This window comes from Leopardus geoffroyi, chromosome B2 (assembly GCF_018350155.1).
Source record: "Leopardus geoffroyi isolate Oge1 chromosome B2, O.geoffroyi_Oge1_pat1.0, whole genome shotgun sequence".
Classification (NCBI taxonomy): Eukaryota; Metazoa; Chordata; class Mammalia; order Carnivora; family Felidae; genus Leopardus; species Leopardus geoffroyi.
In genome coordinates this window covers 51,294,874-51,309,330 of record NC_059332.1, presented here as the reverse complement: position 1 = coordinate 51,309,330, position 14,457 = coordinate 51,294,874, and the positions used below count along the sequence as shown (strand labels likewise).

The 14,457-nt window shown below is 42.0% G+C and overlaps 1 protein-coding gene across 11 annotated transcripts in view; it reads left to right on the top strand.

Annotated features, from left to right (window-relative positions):
• KLHL31 (kelch like family member 31) overlaps window positions 1-14,457 on the top strand; it is a 131,146-nt gene that overhangs the window by 23,155 nt on the left and 93,534 nt on the right. The gene's annotated exons all lie outside the window — the stretch shown is intronic.

The window sequence follows — 14,457 nt, the reverse complement described above, 5'->3', positions numbered from 1 at the left end:
CCAAATGAGCAAATGAAATATAACCAACATAAGATGCTCAGTCTTTGATCTGGTTTAGTAGTTAAAGAATAACACTCAGTTGAGGCCATTAATCATTTCTAGAAAATTCTAAATGGCAGCGATTACTTTTTCTTAAACTTCTCCAAGCTTTGCCACCATGAAAAGAGACTAGAACGGCCCCCAAACGGAAACAGCCTGGTGCCACATTCCCAGTTCTGAGCACACTGGCAGGTGCCCCAGAGTTTCCTTGACTTTTCTTTGAACTCCCACATTTATAACTCCAAGCTTCCCCAACGGTCTGCACTCCCTCCCCTGTCCACATACTAGTCCGTTTATCCAATTCTTAGCACACGTGAAATTATTTAAAGACACTAATTACATCTAAGGCACTCCAGTATGTATCAAAGGAATAACCATATTGCACACACTGCGTTTGCAAATTTGATAGACTAGAGACTGAAAGATATTCAAAACTACCTCTAGGCTTTCCCCTCACCGGGGTTGCAGGGGAAGTGGATTAGGAAGTCCATTTCAGGAAAGGGACTTGAAGGAATCCAACCCACACCATCTAGAAATACTCTTCTTGGCCCTTCTTTTCCTTTCTAGCTACATTCACAAGATGGTCTATGAATGTAGGTGTAGGATGCATTATTCCTTATGCCAATGCCAATCTTCCACCCAGTTTCAGACCACACATGCTCCTTAAAGAGTGGTGAGGGTGAGGCCCTTTTCCCCAGCCTTTTGACAAATACAGTAGTCTCTGGTTAGCCTAAAGATCCTATATGTCTTCTTTTCTTATCCCTTTCAGAAAAGCACCTTTTAAAGTCAGTCTGACTCATCCTGGAGAAATTACTATTCAGATTTTGCCTTGATATTCAGTCACAGCTATGGAAGTGACTGCAACTTTCAAAAAAAGAAGACCTCTTGAAATTACGGTTCATCTAGTGCAGATAAGGGTGATATATCAAAATGGAAGAAATGAGACCTTGATTGTGAAATAGTGACAAACATTTCTCTTTACCTTACCTCCACCCCCACTGTTGCAACATGTACCCACAGGAGGGAAGTGTCCAGTGATATGAATGGAGGACTTACATCTTTTTATCTAGACGTTTTTGCTTTGTGCTCACATTTAGGTTATCGCTATAGACTCTGCATTCAGAAATTCTTTTCCCATCTTGGAGACATCACTACCAACAATTGGGGGGGGGGGGGGAACTGAGCAGGATCTGTTTTTGGTGGGCCAGGTATGGAAGTAAACTATGTCAATTCCACCTACATCACTTTGGCCAGAACTAAGCATATGGCTGTACCTAAATACAAGGGAGCTGGAGAAACAGACTTCATGTGAGCCCAAGAGGAAGAAGAAAGGATTTCATACAGTGTTGTCTCTGCACATTGAAAGATTACATTTTGGAAACCACTGCTCTCATCTTCCTCCCTGGTTGCCCAGGGAGCAAGGAGCTTCCCAGGCAAACTGCCTCCCCTCAACTTCTGGATGTGGTCACAGCACAGCGCGTTCTCCTCTTTCCCTTTCCTGCCTCATAAGACTTGCACTCAGCTCCTCTATTGTATCTTGCCTTTTCCTTTCTGAAGAACAAGTCCAGATGACTCTTGCAGCCTTTTCTCAGTTCAGGGCCCTGATAGGTCTACAGCATACCTTACATGTATTCTGTAAGCCTTGAGAATTGGTATAAATCTGGCTCCCCCAAATCATCAAGGAAACCCATCCAGTACCAGAATCACCCCCTCATCCCTCCCTCTTTGGGTCTCCCTGCCCCTCTACTTCTAGAATACTCTAAATTCTTCTTGATTTTACCTCTTCTAAAACAATATTGACTAGAAATCATACATCTGTGATTAAATTCCTCTTACTCCAGTCATACAAGGAAGTTCCCAATGCATGATTGTTTGGAGAGAATAGAATACATTATGTAGAGTCTAAAAGGGGAAATACATGGATCTATTCTTAATAACCACAAGAAGAGAGGATTCCTTAATGAGAAAGGGAGAAAGAAAATGAAATGGCTATAATCTGACCCCCAAGTCTTCTTCCCTAACCTTTATGCAACCTTTCCATTTAGTGTAGAGCTCCAAGCTGAGAATTGTTTTATTCTTATTTTTTTAAGGTTTATTTATTTACTTTTAAGAGAGAGAGAGAGAGCACAAGGAGGGGAAGGACAAAGAGAGAGAGAGAGGGAGACACAGGATCCAAAGCAGGCTCCAGGCCCTCCACTGTCAGCACAGAGCCCAATGCGGGGCTTGAACTCATGAACTGTGAGATCATGACCTGAGCCGAAGGCTGACACTTAGCCCACTGAGCCACCCAGGTGCCCCCAAGAGTTTTATTCTATCACAATTTTGCATGTGGGTAACAAAGGAAATTCTGTATACAGAAAGAATCCTTTCCTTGTTTAGCAAATATTCATTGAACATAACCATGTACCAAGCACACTGTTGGAACACCATCGTGAAAAGGTGCTATGTTTCCCCCAGGGAAAGTGAAGAACCAGAATTCCCATGGGACACTGCTACCTGACGCATACTCATTCGGGCAGAGGCAACCCTACAAAGTACAATCATATTAACAGGCATTTACTTATTGCCAAGTTTCATGCTCCTGAGGTCCTGTGCAGAAGAGAAAGATAAACCTAACTTAGAGCCTGGCCTCACAGAGCCTTTTAGAAGGGGTGAAAGTTGGAGTGCCTTGGTGGCTGAGTCGGTCAAGTGTCCAACTCTTGATTTCAGCTCAGGTTGTGGGATCCCAGGGTCATGAGATCAAGCCCCGCATTGGGCTCTGCACTAAGCGAATGTAGAGCCTGCTTAAGATTCTCTCTCTCCTTCTCCCAAAAAGAAAGAGAAGCAAAAGAAGGGAAAGAAGGAGAAGTAAAAGTTTTCTAATTGACTACATTTGGACAGTATTCTTTTATTTCCCAACCCCATACCCCTGATCCTGCTCTGTCTGTCTTTGTCCTGCTCTGTGCTCTCAGAGGCTGACCCCCAGGGACTACATCCTCCAGACTCAGACTCTTTGTTCCATAGGTTGTATTTACCCAGTGAGGCATCAGGAGGAGGTAGAGGGCAGAAGAGAGTGGTTGGGGCATCTCTTTCGTGTCCTTCCGGGCTTCTGCACTGCACTCTGGCCACTGCTGCAACTCTGCAACTACTGCTTCTGCTGGGCGAGCCCCCCTCCCTGCCTCCACCTCTCACACACAACACGTCACAGCCCTGCAGCTCCTGGATATTTCCTTGCCGGTTTAGGTACATTCCGCCACCCCTTTCAGAATACGTTCCTTCAAAGTGAGAACACTGTCTCCCCTGTTCACTGCTGTACCTCTAGTGTCCAGAACAATTCTTGGTGTACAGCCAGGGTATCAGTATTTTTTGTTGAGTGAATGGATGAATGAATGAATGAAATGATAAAACCATCATGACTTACTGCTTGCCAGATTCCTATTCTAATGATACTCACTTATTCTATCAGTAAATACTTACTGTGTATCTATGATATTCAAATCGCTTTCCCTTACCCCGGAAGAGGTGAGCACAAGTACCGTACAAGACCACGATAATAGGTCTTCTCTAAACAAATGGCAGCCAAGAGTTACATTGTCAAGAAACAGTACAGGTGGAAGGAATTATCCAGCCAAACCTTTACTGTACATTTCTGTTTTTAAAAAAATCTCTCAGGGGCACCTGGGTGGCTCAGTCGGTTAAGCGTCCGACTTCAGCTCAGGTCACGATCTCGCAGCTCGTGGGTTCAAACCCCAGGTCCTCCTCTGTGTTGACAGCTCAGAGCCTGGAGCTGCTTTGGATTCTGTGTCTCCCTCTCTCTCTGCCCCTCCCCTACTTGTGCTCTCTCTCTCTCTCTCTCTCTCTCTCTCAAAAATAAATAAACATTAAAAAAAGAAAGAAACATTTGTAAAAAAAAAATCTCAAAAGATTGATAATATTTATATAGTTATTTTCCCATTAAACTTTCTAAAATCTCATTGCTTTCTCTCTGTAATTGCCAAATCTTTTTTTTTTTTAAGTTTTTTTTTTTTTTTCCAACGTTTATTTATTTTTGGGACAGAGAGAGACAGAGCATGAACGGGGGAGGTGCAGAGAGAGAGGGAGACACAGAATCGGAAACAGGCTCCAGGCTCCGAGCCATCAGCCCAGAGCCCGACGCGGGGCTCGAACTCACGGACCGCGAGATCGTGACCTGGCTGAAGTTGGACGCTTAACCGACTGCGCCACCCAGGCGCCCCTTGCCAAATCTTTAAAAGCAAATTAGGACTAGTTTCAGCATTTAGCTGGTAAGTGTTTATTTAGTGTATTTATTTAGTAATAAATATTTAGTGTCCATATTTAAACTGTTTATTCAATATAGTTATGTATGTGCATACATACATTTGATGGAATACATATATTGGTATTTATGTATATATCCATATTTATATACAGTCTATCAAATGATGTGCATATATATGTATATTTAGTAAGCACTAAACACCAGCTAAGGGCTGAAACTAATCCTATTATAAATATATATACATATGTGTGTGTGTGTGAGTGTGCATGTGTGTGTATATATATATATGTGTGTGTGTGTATATATATATATATATATATATATATATATATATATATACTTATACTGTTACAGACTGAATGTGTCCCCTGAAATTTGTATGTTGAAACCATATATGATGACATTTGGAGGTGGGGCCTTTGGGAGGTACTTAGGTCATGAGGGTGGAGTCCCATGATGGGATCAGTGTCCCCAGAGAAGAGGAAGAGTCAGCTCTCTCTGCCACGTGAGGATACAAATTAGAAGACGGCCATCTGTGAACCAGGAAGAGGGCCTTTGCCCAGAATCGAACCACACTGGTACCCTTATTTCAGATTTTCAGCCTCCGGAACTGTGAGAAATAAAGAGTTGTTTAAGCCACCTGGTCTTTGGTATTTTATTATGGTGGTCTCAGCCCAAGCAGACTAAGAGACAAAGATAGGGAGATAAAGAGAAACAGAGACATATCTGTATTTATATCTTATCATGTCACTACATGCTTGCATCCTGAGATTTACAGCCGTTCTGACTCCAACACGGAGTCAGCTAAATGAGTTCATAGGTAACGTTCAGTTCTGTAAATACTTCTTGAGGGCAGCTGTGTTCGTGGTCACATGTAGGAACCTGAGAAGTTTGGAGCCTACCCATTGATGCCCAGAGGACTTCTTCTGATTCAGCAATGAGAGATAAATGGAGGGACTCCTGGGAGCAGGGTCCCTGCAGCCCAAACCCTGGCGCCTTTCAGAACCCCAGAGCAGCCTCCATCAGTGGTTCTGTCTTTCAAGTTTAAAGATAGAGAGGACAAGGCAGAGTCCTGAACAATGAAAAGTAAGGCTCTAGGCCTGAGCACGGAGCCTGCTTTGGATCCTCTGCCCCCCCTCTCTCTGCCCTCCCCCTGCTCATGCTCTCTCAAAATTAAATAAAACATTAAAAAAATAAATAAATAAAAAGATAAAACGTTGCAAATTCCGCTGAGAGGGAGATCTGCCTGTCCTTCAGTGACACAACACGGAAGCACACTTCTGAAAGTGATGTGAGAGACGGGAGACTGACCCTGGGCAACCTTGGGAGCCATGCGCTGAAAGTGAGAAGGCCATTGGAAGAGCGTCTCCCTGTGGAATGTTTGCATTGAATGGGGACAAATTGGCTCCACCGAAAATCCCCAAAATACTAAGACATTGTCCGTCTCAGTCCCACCTTGATTCCTCCTGAATTCTTCCAGTTGAAATCCAGCTCTGTAAGCTAGTACCTTTGGTGAAGCCCTCTGTCCTCTGTGGCCACCCCCACCCCCACCCCCAGCCTGCACTGACCAAACACAGAAGAGAGAGGAAGCCTTCAGGGGTGGTAACTCCCTGTGATGTCTGTAGGCAGATCAGGGCTCTGGGCTGCAGAAGGAAACTTTAAATCAGAAGAGTGAGCATCACCCAGGGTTGGGGGGATGTGAGTCCTCTGCTGCAGTGGGTGCCACCATTATGCCCCGACACACACAGCCTGGGTTCTGGCACAGCATGGCTGTGATGCCTCCTAGGTTTGCTGTAGAGATTTTGCTGTAGGTTTGCAGGTGGAGCCTAGAGAGGCCAGTGCTCACAGGCTGGTCTTCTCTGGCTGCATCAGCCTTTCCCATAGCCTCCTCAGTGCACCATACAAATAATTTTTTTGTGCACTTACTCTCTGCTTGGGCAGAGCAAAGTTACAAACCCTGGCCTCCCCCTCTCCCAGTCCCACTAATGGTCTGTCCTGGATTGAGGCAGTTGTTTGGGTCAGAGGTGGCACACTTTGCAGGGGCCTGTGCCAGTCATGTGGCTCAGAGGATATTAGCAACCAGAGGTGGCACTGTGGGACCCTTTGGAGCGATGGAGGGCCTGCTGACTGCCACAACAATGACTTTCCAGCAGTCCTGAGCAACTGTGTTGTGCTCTGCCAGGCTTGTCGGAACACTCGAGACAATGCCCAGTTCTCTCTGGGTTTTCTCATGGTTTTGGCATTGGCTCTTTATAGTAAAGAGCCCCTGTTCTTTTTTTTTTTTTTTTCCAACGTTTATTTATTTTCGGGACAGAGAGAGACAGAGCATGAACGGGGGAGGGTCGGAGAGAGAGGGAAGCACAGAATCGGAAACAGGTTCCAGGCTCTGAGCCATCAGCCCAGAGCCCGACGCGGGGCTCGAACTCATGGACCGCGAGATCGTGACCTGGCTGAAGTAGGACGCTTAACCGACTGCGCCACCCAGGCGCCCCAAGCCCCTGTTCTTTAAAGAGGGGGAAAAGAACTAGGCAAAAGATCATCTGCCCCAGGGTGGAAGAATATGGCAAAGTCAGGGAGAAGACTGGTCTGCTCACAAGACCAAGAAGGACTCAAGTCACCACCAGTGGAGGTGAGTCCTCCGATGGGCCAAGCACCATATTCGGCAGCCCTTGACTGAAAGCTGAGCAAGTTCATCTCTTCTCTAGAGGATACAGCAGACCTTCCTGACAGATCATAGAAAAGCGAGACACCTATGGGGCACCCGGGTGGCTCAGTTGGTAAAGCGTCCGACTCTTGACTTCACGCCAGGTCTCTCTCTCTCTCTCTCTCTCTCCCCCTCCCCACTCTTGCTCTCTTTCTCTCTCAAAATAAATAAACTTTAAAAAAAAACCTTAAAAGCGAGACACCCAAACTTTCATTTCATTTCATGGAATAATAAAGACTCGCCTTCAAGGACAGACACATGGTCACTTGCAGATGATTCAAAATCCTTCCAGTCCCTAGTAACTCACATCAAAATATGCCTTTATTTTTTTTTTAAACCATCAGTGGTAAGATGCATTTGTTCTTTAGGTAAAGGAGAAAAGGACCAAGGTAAAAGCCATGTTGAAATTTACAAATACGACCCATTTAAAGAGGTTAGGAAAATCTCACAGCAAGAACAGTCAAGCTTTCCTAATACAAGGATATGGCTTGCATAGAATATTTCCCATTAAATTACAACAATTACCCAGGACCTAAAATTTGAGAAATAAAAAGATTTTAGGAAGTGCAGTTGATCCATGTTGATCCACAGAGGATGTGGATAATAGTCTTGGGAAATACAGGTAACAACTGAAGGTTAGGTAGTACAAATTTCCACTTTATTGACTTTTGTGTGTGTTTGTGTGTTGGGGAAAAGCAAGCTCGTTTTATTTTATTTATTTTATTTTTATGGATTTTATTTTATTTTTTTAATTTACATCCAAGTTAGCATATAGTGCAACAATGATTTCAGGAGTAGATTCCTTAATGCCCCTTACCCATTTAGCCCATCCCCCCTCCCACATCCCCTCCAGTAACTCTCTGTTTGTTCTCCATATTTAAGAGTCTCTTATGTTTTGTCCCCCTCGCTGTTTTTATATTTTTGCTTCCCTTCCCTTGTATTCATCTGTTCTGTGTCTTAAAGTCCTCATATGAGGGAAGTCATATATTTGACTTTCTCTGTCTAATTTCGCTTAGCATAATACCCTCCAGTTCCAACCACATAGTTGCAAATGGCAAGATTTCATTCTTTTTGATTGCCAAATAATACTCCATTGTGTGTATATATATATATACCGTATCTTCTTTATCCATTCATCCATCGGTGGACATTTGGGCTCTTTCCATACTTTGGCTACTGTCGATAGTGCTGTTATAAACATTGGGGTTCATGTGCCCCTTCGAACAGCATACCTGTATCCCTTGGTAAATACCTATTAGTGCAATTGCTGAGTCATAGGGAAGTTCTGTTTTTAATTTTTTGAGGAACCTCCATGCTGCTTTCCAGAGTGATTGCACCAGTTTGCATTCCCACCAGCAGTGCAAAAGAGATCCTCTTTCTCCACATCCTCACCAAACATCTGTTGTTGCCTGAGTTGTTAATGTTAGCCATTCTGATAGGTGTGAGGTGGTATCTCATTGTGGTTTTGATTTTTATTCCCCTGATGATGAGTGATGTTGAGCACTTTTTCATGTGTCAGTTGGCCATCTGGATGTCTTCTTTGGAGACGTATCTATTCATGTCTTTTGCCCATTTCTTTACTGGATTATTTGTTTTTTGGGTGTTGAGTTGGATAACTTTTCTATAGATTTTGGATACTACCCTTTATCTGATATGTCCTTTGCAAATATCTTCTCCCATTCCATCGGTTCTCTTTTAGTTTTGCTGATTGTTTCCTTCGCTGTGCAGAAAGTTTTTATTTTGATGAGGTCCCAGTAGTTCCTTTTTGCTTTGGTCTCCCTTGTCTCTGGAGACTCGTTGAGTAAGAAGTTGCTGCGGCTGAGGTCAAAAGAAGTTTTTGCCTGCTTTCTCCTTGACAATTTTGATGGCTTCCTGTCTTACATTTAGGTCTTTCATCCATTTTGAGGTTGTTTTTGTGTATGGTGTTAAGAAAGTGGTCCACATTCATTTTTCTGCATGTCGCTGTCCAGTTTTCCCAGCAGCACCACTTGCTGAAGAGACTGTATTTATTCCATTGGATATTTGTCCCTGCTTAGTCAAAGATTAGTTGGCAATATGTTTGTGGGTCCATTTCTGGGTTCTCTATTCTGTTCCATTGATCTGAGTGTCTGTTTTTGTGCCGGTACCATATTGTCTTGATGATTACAGCTTTGTAATACAGCTTGAAGTCTGGGATTTGATGCCCCCAGCTTTGGTTTTCTTTTTCAATATTGCTTTGGCTATTTGGAGTCTTTTGTGGTTCTATCCAAATTTTAGGATTGTTTGTTCTAGCTCTGTGAAGAATGCTGGTGTTATTTTGATAGGGATTGCATTGAATATGTAGATTGCTTTGGGTAGTGGTGACATTTTAACAATATTTGTTCTTCCTATCCAGGAGCATGGAATCTTTTTCCATTTTTTTATGTCTTCTTCAATTTCTTTCATAAGTTTTCTATAGTTTTCAATGTATAGATTTTTCACCTCTTTGGCTAGATTTATTCCTAAGTATTTTATGGTGTTTGGTGCAATTGTTAATGGGATCAATTCCTTGATTTCTCTTTCTGTTGCTTCATTGTTGGTATATAGGAATGCAACTGATTTCTGTGCATTGATTTTATATCCTGCAATTTTGCTGAAATCATGGATCAGTTCTGGCAGTTTTTTAGTGGAATCTTTTGGGTTTTCCATATAGAACATCATGTCATCTGCAAAGTGAAAGTTTGACCTCCTCCTGGACGATTTGGATGCCTTTTATTTCTTTATGTTGTCTGATTGCTGAAGCTAAGACTTCCAATACTATGTTGAGTAACAGTGGTTAGAGTGGACATCCCTGTCTTGTTCCTCACCTTAGGGGGAAACTCTCAGTTTTTTCCCATTGAGAACAATATTAGTGTTGGGTCTTTTATATATGGCTTTTATGATCTTGAGGTATGATCCTTCTATCCCTACTTTCTTGAGGGTTTTTCTCAAGAAAGAATACTGTATTTTGTCAAATGCTTTCTCTGCATCTATTGAGAGGATCATATGGTTCTTGTCCTTTCTTTTATTGATGTGATGAATCACATTGATTGTTTTGTGGATATTGAACCAGCCTTGCATCCCAGGTATAAATCCCACTTGGTTGTGGTGAATAATTTTTTTTTAAATTTTTTTTAACGTTTATTTATTTTTGAGACAGAGAGAGACAGAGCGTGAACAGGGGAGGGGCAGAGAGAGAGAGGGAGACACAGAATCAGAAGCAGGCTCCAGGCTCTGAGCCATCAGCCCAGAGCCCGACGCGGGGCTCGAACTCACGGACCGTGAGATCGTGACCTGCGCTGAAGTCAGATGCTTAACCGACTGAGCCACCCAGGCGCCCCACGAATAATTTTTTTAATGTATTGTTGAATCTGGCTGGCTAATACCTTGCTGAGGATTTTTGCATCCATGTTCATCAGGGAAATTGGTCTATAGTTCTCCCTTTTAGTGGGGTCTTTGACTGGTTTTGGAATCAAGGTAACGCTGGCTTCATAGAAAGAGTTTGGAAGTTTTCCTTCCATTTCTATTTTTTGGACAACTTCAAGAGAATAGGTGTTAACTCTTCCTTAAATGCTTGGTACAATTCCCCTGGAAAGCCATCTGGCCCTGGACTCTTGTTTTTTGGGGAGATTTTTGATTACTAATTCAATTTCTTTACTGGTTATGGGTCTGTTCAAATTTTCTATTTCTTCCTGTTTCAGTTTTGGTAGTGTACATGTTTCTAAGAATTTGTCCATTTCTTCCAGATGGCCCATTTTATTGGTGTATAGTTGCTCATAATATTCTTTTATTATTGTTTTTATTTCTGCTGTGTTTTTGTGATCTCTCCTCTTTCATTCTTGATTTTATTGGTTTAGGTCCTTTCCTTTTTCTTTTTGATCAAACTGGCTAGTGGTATATCAATTTTGTTAATTCTTTCAAGGAACCAGCTTCTGGTTTCATTGATCTGTTCTATGGGTTTTTATTTTTTTGTTTGCTTGGTTTCATAGCATTAATTTCTGCTCTAATCTTTATTATTTCCTGTCTTCTGCTGGTTTGAGGTTTTATTTGCTGTTCTTTTTCCAGCTCTTTAAGATGTAAGGTTAAGTTGTGTATCTGAGATCTTTCTTCCTTCTTTAGGAAGGCCTGGATTACTATATACTTTCCCCTTATGACCGCCTTTTCTGCTTCCCAGAGGTTTTGGGTTGTGGTGTTATCATTTTCATTGGCTTCCATGTACTTTTTAATTTCCTCTTCGACTTCTTGGTTATCACATTAATTCCTTAGTAGGATGTTCTGTAGTCTCCAAGTATTGGTTACCTTTCCAAATTTTTTCTTGTGGTTGATTTCGAGTTTCATAGCATTATGGTCTGAAAGTATGCATGGTATGATCTGGATCTTTTTGTACTTGTTGAGGGCTGATTTTTGTACCAGTGTGTGGTGTATTCTGGAGAATGTTCCATGTGCACTGGAGAAGAATGTATATTCCACTGCTTTAGGATGAAATGTTCTGAATACATCTGTTAAGTCCATCTGGTCCAGTGTGTCATTCAAAGCCATTGTTTCCTTGTTGATTTTTCTGATTAGATAATCTGTACATTGCTATAAGTGGGGTGTTGAAGTCCCCTACTATTATGGTGTTATTATCAATGAGTTTCTTTGTTTGTGATTAACTGATTTATACATTTGGGTTCTTCCACATTTGGAGCATAAATGTTTACAATTGTTAGGTCTTCTTGGGGGATAGACCCCTTAATTATGATATAATGCCCTTATTCATCTCTTGTTACAGTCTTTATTTTAAAGTCTAGATTGTCTGATAAAAGTATGGCTACTCTGGCTTTCTTTTGTCGACCATTAGTGTGATAGATGTTCTGCATCCCCTTACTTTCAATCTGAATGTGTCTTTAGGTCTAAAGTGGGTCTCTTGTAAACAACATATAGATGGATCTTGTTTTCTTACCCATTCTGTTACCCTGTGTCTTTTGATTGGAGCATTTAGTCCATTGACATTTAGAGTGAGTACTGAAAGATATGAATTTATTGACATTATGTTGCTTGTAGAGATGGAGTTTCTGGTGGTGTTCTCTGGTACTTTCTAGTCTTTGTTGCTTTTGGTCTTTCTTTCTTTCTTTCTTTCTTTCTTTCTTTCTTTCTTTCTTTCTTTCTTTTTCATCTTTTCTCCCCTCAGAGAGTCCCCCTTAAAATTTCTTGCAGGACTGGTTTAGTGGTCATGAACTCCTTTAATTTTTGTTTTTCTGGGAAACTTTTTATCTCTCCTTCTATTTTGAATGACAGCCTTGCTGGGTAAAGAATTCTTGGCTGCATATCTTTCCGATTCAGTACACTGAATATATCCCACCACTCCTTTCTGGCCTGCCAAGTTTCTGTGGATAGGTCTGCTGCAAACCTGATCTGTCTTCCCTTGTAGGTTAAGGACTTTTTTCCCTTGCAGTGTTCATGATTCTCTCCTTGCCTGAGTATTTTGTGAATTTGACGATGATATGCCTTGTTGATGGTTGATTTTTGTTGAATATAACGGGAGTCCTCTGTGCTTCCTGTATTTTGATGTCTTTGTCTTTCACCAGGTTAGGAAAGTTTTCCACTATGATTTGCTCACATAACCCTTCTACCCTTTTTTCTCTCTCTTCACTTTCTGGGACCCCTGTGATTCTAATGGTGTTCCTTTTTAATGAATCACTGATTTCTCTAATTCTTAAATCGTGCTCTTTTGCCTTAGTCTCCCTCTTTTTTTCTGCTTCATTATTCTCCATAAGTTTGTCCTCTATATCTCTGATTTTCTGCTCTGCCTCATCCATCTTTGCTGCCATGGCATCCATTCGAGATTGCAGCTCAGTTATAGCACTTTTTATTTCATCCTGACTAGCTTTTACTTCTTTTATCTCCACAGAAAAGGATTCCAGTCTATTTTCGACTCTAGCTAGTATTCTTATTATCATGATTCTAAATTCTGGTTCAGACATTTTGCTTGTATTGTGTTGGTTAAGTCCCTGGCTTTCATTTCTTCCTGCTCTTTCTTTTGGGGTGAATTCCTTTGTTTCGTCATTTTGAAGGAGAAAAGGAATTAATGAGGTAAAAAAATTAAAATTAAAAAAAATTAAAATTAAATTAAAATTAAAAAAATTAAAATTAAAAAATTAAAAACAACACACACACACACACACACACACACACACACAAATCAAATACATGATGCTAGATCCTAGGTATGTTTCCATCTAGTTGTTGAATGGGGCTTCATAGATTAGAAAAAAAAGGGGGGAAGAAAAATTTAAAAAAGGAAATCATTTGAAAATTTGAAAAAATGAATATACTGAAATAGAATAAAATGAAATGATGGAAGTAAAATAGAGTCTGAAAAAATTTACACAAAAGTAAGAAATATAGTAGAAAACATTAAAGAGAAATGTTTTTGATAAAAATTGAAAATAAAAATTTTTTTCTCTTTATGTATTCAAGAAAAAAAACAAGAGAAAAAAGAAAAAGAAAATTGAATAGATGAACCAGTGAACAGACTGAAATACGATTGAAATTACTTCATTTTCCCCTAGAAGTCAAACTATGAAGCTCTTTATTGTCCATAAACTAAGCAGGCAGAGAGACTTGTGTTCCTGAAGAGCAAGGTTGGCCCAGTTGGGCGGGGCTTAGTGTAATGGCTCCATTCTCCACTAGATGGCGCTGCTTAGCTTACTGGGGTGGATGGTTGTGGTGCTTGTAGGTGTGTATGTGCACAGGCCACAGGGTTGAAAATGGTGTTACCCAGCTACCCAGTCTCTAGTATTGGTACTCTGCTCACCGATCATCAATCGCGCACCTGTCCTTTGTTTTTGGCTTCCTCCCACTTCCTGCTTTGACACTGTCGGTGACCAAGCCCCAGGTAGCACCTCCCTCCCGAGTTTTGTCTCAGATGTGGCTGTGTTTCCCAGCCCCTCGCTTGTGAAGGACTGCGGCTTTGACCAGCTCAGACCTTCTGGGGAATCGTCTCACGGAGCAATGGCTGGGTGCCGGCCGCACCCAGGAACATTTGCATGACTGTGCTGCTGCTGGTGCCCAGAGACTGCAGCTGAGTGCCAGCCCGCCCCAGAAAAAGTTCACGCGATCGTGCAGCAGCAACATTTCAGGGATTATGGCAAATCACAACACACACCTGGCGCCAGGCTTCACCCTCAACGACCTTGTTCCAGCACTAGTGGATGTGGTTGTTCTCCCAGGTCCACTGGGGCTTTTTCCTTTTGGGGGTGGGGGGCCACACAGACTCTACAGCTCCCAGCAAGGGAACCACCTCTCCACATGTGGCCCAAGGCCCTGAGGACCTTGCTCTCTGCTCCTGGGGATTCGCCCTTCCCACCAGAGCACCACCATGTACCGAGGTGCAGAGCCTCAGACTCTGCGCTCCCCCTGTTTATAGAGTCTTAATGGAATTTAAACCCTCTCCTTTCTCCTTTCTCCCTGTTTTGTT